Source organism: Dermacentor albipictus, chromosome 2, assembly GCF_038994185.2.
Source record: "Dermacentor albipictus isolate Rhodes 1998 colony chromosome 2, USDA_Dalb.pri_finalv2, whole genome shotgun sequence".
Lineage (NCBI taxonomy): Eukaryota > Metazoa > Arthropoda > Arachnida > Ixodida > Ixodidae > Dermacentor > Dermacentor albipictus.
In genome coordinates this window covers 33,290,149-33,296,317 of record NC_091822.1, presented here as the reverse complement: position 1 = coordinate 33,296,317, position 6,169 = coordinate 33,290,149, and the positions used below count along the sequence as shown (strand labels likewise).

Here is a 6,169-nt window from a genome sequence, read left to right as displayed (position 1 = left end):
AAAGAGATGTCTGTCAATTTTTAATCAAATATATTGATCAGAAGCTACAGAATTTTCGACTACAAGACGTCACACAACAGAGCACAGAACGACAGTCACAACGTCCCAAAATACGACAGACTGAAAATTTCCTGTTGTGTTATTCAAGTGGGTGAGACGTCTATAAGGCGTATACGCACATTGCCGTCCTCTTCATTAAAAGCAACGTTGCTGAAACACGTCGTACAAGACGCTGTACGACTCGCATAACATCGAAATACAACGCCGTCACCATCCATGAGATCACCGAAAGCACGGTCGCTTTCGGTGGCGGCCTACAGATGGCAGCACAGGTAGCGCCGGTAAAGTTAAGGTGATATTATTTTGCCGTCTTCAGCCTTAGCTACATGTGAGTGCGCGCTGCATTGACGCCGTCCGATGCAGCTGTTTAATCGTGTGTACGCTGTGCCGAGAGTAATTGTGGTGCATTTTGTATTCATTGAGAATCACAAAACCCCTGGGACCGCGTAATGTAGCCCACAGTATCCTTCGTGTGGTGCGCCGATGTCGAAGGTATGAGCCTTCGCCACTTTCTTTGTTCCGGGCTCACGAAAAGGATCTCCTCCTCTGGCACTCTCGCATCGTGTCACACTGTACGGAAGAATTTGGTGAAAATTGTGCTCTTACGTCCTGTAGTTGATCCGCAATTCAACAGTGTGTGCGCCGGAAGGACCGTTGGTGCAGTCGATGCCGCGGCAACTATGACGCTAAAAGGAGCGTTTTCCGAGTACGCCTAGAAAGGTAAGTCCGGCGCTTGCGCGCATTCTTCCTGTCTATGGTTCGTGAAGTGTGCGTTCTTGTACGTATCGCAAGATCCGTACAACAACCGAATCCGAATGAGTAAAGCAGCAAGAATTATAAATGTGCTTTTCAAATGGTTGTTCTTCATGTCGCAGTGCACATTTAGCAAAAAGTTCCATGGAAATTGCCCTAAAACGTATTCATGTTACCTACAGCTCTATCTGTGGTTTATTTACATTCACCTATGAAGCACGCTAGCGCGGGTGGTTCTTTGATCTAAATGGGCACAAAAATTCAAGCAAAGAGAGTTACTGCTTGTGTACATAATTTTTCATTGAGAAATGGTATAGGCATTTCCAGAAGTAGTACGTCGATGTGTCGTCTTCACAGCTAACAGCTGCGCGAGATAGCACCCGATTTCTTCGTCGACGCATGGCCAGATTTTCAGCTTGTATGGAAATTCGTCTGTTTATAGAGTGTCGTCAGATGACGTGTATTAGTGTCCTGTGTGTTTTCGTGTACTTGTAAAGGGTTCCGATCTTGCAGAGAAGCCGAAATTACAAAAGCAATGTTTCTTTTTATTCGAAAAATCTTTCTCTTTTCTGTATTGTCTCTCCAGAAAAAGAGGTGGTCTGTTGAAATTTTGAGCGCATCGTCCTTTGGGAGCAGTGCTTTGTTGCGCCGCATAAACAAATTAGGTTTTGGAACGCTTTTCATGTCCTAAGGAATTTTTTGATAGTACAATTCACATTTCACGTTATACAGCTGTACGTTTGTGTGAACCTTTTCATAGTAGATTCATGTTTGCTACAGTTCGATTTACGTGTTATTTAACCGCCTGTTATGTTACGGTCAGATATTTGCACAACCAGTTGCAGCTTCATGTAACTGGTTGTATGAGACTTTTTTCAAAATATGACGTGATCTTTTTATATCACAAGTTTGCAGTTTCAGCAGAGATTACAATAAATTAAGCATTTATTATTGTTTAGGGATGGCAAGATTTTGTGAACCAGAGGCACCTCCAGATATGCACCTGCGGCACTTCTGCAGCCTCAACAGCACGGCAAAGTACCTGATGTGCATGCTGTGACAAGGTGTGTGCAAAGCAGTTGCTACCACTTACACGAGCTGCAGATTTTGTTGGTATCATCCATGTTTGGAAACTCTCCTGAATTTTCCGTGGGTTTACAAATGTGGGCTCATTTTACAATTTTATGGATGTCACTTTAGAAAGACAATGAAGTTGTGTTGGTTAAGATATTTTAAAGCTGTTGAGAGATTAAGGGCATGACATTGTTAAAATGCACGTAAAAATTAATTGTAATGGTACTTGTAATGGTTTATTATTAGCGATGCAATATCTCTAACGAGCACATCAGAGGGGCACTTGCTTTAGGGAAGTTTGGTCAGATAAATTCATGAAGCAGCGTAAAGCGGCAGCAGCAAACACGCTGTAAAAGCTCTGTAATCTAAAGAAAAAACAAAGTTGTCAGTTACTGGTTTCAAGTTCGCTGCTGCTTTTTGTGCTGCACGACAAGTTAAATAATGGTTGATAATGTGTGTGTGACGTAATAGTTCTGCGCAAACACACGAGGTGGAGAGAAGTAATTATTAAAGGGAAAATCAGACATCGTAGCATTTGCTACAAAGGAAACCCGTATGTGTTCCTCAAAAGGAAAGCCGCACAGTTGAAGAAAAATTCGTCCTGGTCCGGGACTCGAACCCGGGACTACCACCTTTCCGAGGCAGCCACTGTACCATCTGAGATAACCAGGTGGCTAGCACATGGCAGGGCCAAGTAGAATCAGTTGACAACACGAAGCAAAGGCAAGGGTTTGACGTAATATTTTTTTCCCCTTTATTAATTACCTTTCTACACCTTGCGCGTTTCCGCAGAACTATTACGTCACACCCTTGCCTTTGCTTCATGTTGTCGACAAATTCGAATTCGCCCGGCCATCTGCTAGCCGCCTGGTTATCTTGGATTGTAAAGCGGCTGTCCCGGAAAGACGGTGGTCCCGGGTTTGAGTCCCGGACCTGGACGGTTTCTTTTTTTCAACTATGAGGCTTTCCTTTCGAGGAATCCGTACGGGTTTCTTTCATAGCAATTGCTACGAGTGGGTGGATGTGCGATTTTCCCTTTATTAATAATGTGTGTGTGTATGCAACAATGGGGGTGCTGAGAGCAAGCTTTAAAATAATGTGTGTTATGTCCCCAACAAAGAATTTAGTGTCTGCAGCATTTTTACAAAATATTATGTTCACAGGTTGGCAGGTATGACATAATGTACAACAATAATGTACAACACTTTTGCTGTAGATGCCATATTCATAACGTCCCTTTTCTGTCTACTTGAATCGTATATTTAGAATTTGGCCCACCTTCAGTTTGATCAAGGTTCATAGGTAGCCCCCTCTGAAATAAATATAATTAGGAGCTATTGTAGATAAGCATGATATACCTACTCACTGTATTGTGACATATATTTTTAGGGACTGTGTTGTGAGGCATGCATATCCTTTTACCTGTATGTCTTGCAGCAGGTTGCCCGACAATAGCATAAATGCTCTGCCCACCTTTATTATTATGCTTTCATGTAGACATCTAACATCTGTGCCCACATAGACTCCATGTTCTTAATTACATTTTTCTAAGTATTCACTGTTGTGCATTACATTATTGTGTTACATTACTGTGCATTACATGTTTTCTTTGTTTTATTTTGGAGGGGCTATTCATTTCTATAATAGTACAGAGAATAGGACTTCCAAACAAAAAACCACGAAAGGTGGCTTAAAAGTGTATGATGCTTGGAATTCTACATTCCATCCCCTAAAGCGCTACCAGTAGTAAAACATTCCTAATTGTCTTTTTTATAAGCTAGCTGCCAGATACATAGTCCCATTATGAGAGTATGTTATTTTTTTTTCTTTGGTCTGACTTGTTTTCTTGAATGTTCTCCTTGTTAGTTCAGAATTTTTCTTGCCACCTCATGCAATACTCCAACTGGAGACTATGAGCTATGTGTACAATAAATAAGTAAATTCCTAAAGCATGCAACAAACCATGCAGCATAGCATTTAAATGTTGCCAGTTTATAATGCTTCTCGAGTGCAGCGCAGCATGGAGCTTGAGGCTGATCTCTTCAGATGTAAAAAAAAATGCAGGTTTTGAAAATGTGGTCCTACAAACTGCTGGTTACGCATGTCAGTCAGCCTGTTGCAGTGGTCACAAGTGAGAATGTAACCAAAAGCTGGGCGTGCTCGGCCATTTTGCGTATGGCACAGGATAGAGCTTCGCCTCTGCTATTGCTTCTCTTATAATAATGGCCTCCGAGTATACATGCCGAGTTATGCTTCTGGGGACACTTATTAGTTAACCTTATCAGGTAATACCATTAGCCTTATGGGTGCTATAATGTTGCAGTGCCTGCAGGATGGCCAGCATTACAATACACATTAAAATTATTGTACAAGTCATGCAATGGTATCGAGATTGGCCCACCAAGTGACACCCTTTACTTACACTATACCTGGGATAAGCCCAGCTCACTCAGTCAGGGAGACATCCATGCATAAGGGGAGGGGTGTAGCAAATAGAGGGCGTTCGATTAATCTTTCTCACATAGATAGCTCATGCATATAATGTTTCTTAAATTGGATGCTTTGTTGCTCAAAATGAAGTTACTTATGTGCATAATGTCAGCAATGCGATCCTATTTATGCCTACCGAAAGTTGCTTTGTTCACTGCCACTTTTTATATTGTTTCGCTTGTTATTCTAAGCTCACTTGTTTTATAGCTGCTATAGGTATGGCTGGACCTGGAGAAGAAGTGTAAGCAGACCATGCTATGTTGCTGATCTGCGCTGATCTCCACATCCAAGTTGGTCCCGTGACAGTTGGGCGCCATTGTGCCTTGCTTCATTGACAAGGTGATATAATATGGTGAGCTTGTACTTCAATATCGGTATTTAAAATTATGTTAAGGAAAAAAGACAAGGATTAGTCTTTATGATAGATACACTCATGTTCTTTCTTTAAGGTGTTCTTTTGACACTGTTCTGCATGGACATATTTTTAGAGAATTATAACAGTCCTTTATTGCAAAGTGCCACGGCGCTAGTTTATGCGTTAAACTAGCACTCTTTCACCAAAAAAAGCCGTATTTAGCACACAATTCACAAGGAAAGAAAGGAGGCAACAGGACAGAGTGCTACTAACAGTTCAGTATTATAGCTCGCACAGTAATATTGTGCAAAAGGTGAAAGGGGGAGAATAGATCTGAATACATATTGTTCGCACAGAAACGAAAAGCATGCATCACATGGTGAGTGTGACATTTGTTTTACAATGATAAGAAGCAGTCTCACTGTCTAGTAATTCTCTGCATGGGGAGCTAGTGCTAGGTTCCTCGTCATACATATAAGAAAAGTTTCAGATATCTCTCCAGCGCTTTTGTCTTTTTATTTTGTCACGATCAAGCAGCTTTTAAACATAGGTGCATGTGCACCGAGAGTAGTGCACTACCACTGCTAACTGACCCACACATCAAGTTTGCTTGGTCACGCTGCCAGTCATTTATACATTTGCCGGTTTATCCGATGTAGCCTCTACTGCACGAAATGGTATGTGATAGACACTGCACCTGTGTACTGTACGTGCTTTCTTACATTATTTTTTTCAGAGATAGTGATGCAGGCCTTTTCATTATTTACATGCCTACACAACAAACGAAGCATTATCTGTGCTTAGAAAGAATTGTAGGAAAATCCAGCATGAGGCAACTGTTCTCAGCACGAAACAAACTTGATTCGTTGGTTTTCGTTCATTATTGCGATCACACTAAGGCAGACAAGCTTGTAGGCTGTGCTTCTGCAATTTGTACAGCACACTGACAGCACTGGTGTGGGCCTCATCTGTGGGCTGACTGATGGCACCTTCTACTGCGCAGACCACTTGTGTTGGGCGAGGCACCAATGTTGACGTTTCTTCCCTTGTGCAAAACAGCAGTCCTAGGTTTAGAGTAGTTGTAGGAAGACAAGGTAAACATAACTTCCATGGCTTGAGTGGGCTCATTTCTCTTGGGGCATCTAGCTTTTTTTCTTGCAACTGTGCAGAGGTGCTTCCCTAGAGTCAGCGGGAAAATGGCATAGAGTTGTGCATTCGGGAACTCCTTAACAATGATCTGCCGTAGTTAGGGCCTTGCGAAAATGCACTGTCTGCCAAGTGGTAGAAGGTGCATTATGCAGCCACAGATTTCCTGTTGGCATGATTGCACTCGTGCTGTCAGTAATTTCTTGGCTTGCCGAATTATCTTGAGGCCCCACGCTGATGATGCTACCGATGTCTTCGTGTGCAGATTTTCAGGATGAGGTTTTTTGCTTT

The 6,169-nt window shown here is 42.1% G+C and overlaps 1 long non-coding RNA gene across 1 annotated transcript; it reads left to right on the top strand.

Annotated features, from left to right (window-relative positions):
- The first annotated feature begins 371 nt into the window (after positions 1-371).
- LOC135916596 (uncharacterized) lies at positions 372-5,092 on the top strand. Its single transcript, XR_010568979.2, has 3 exons — positions 372-780; positions 1,773-1,877; positions 4,585-5,092. It is a non-coding gene; the product is annotated as an uncharacterized lncRNA (long non-coding RNA).
- The last annotated feature ends 1,077 nt before the right edge of the window (positions 5,093-6,169 follow it).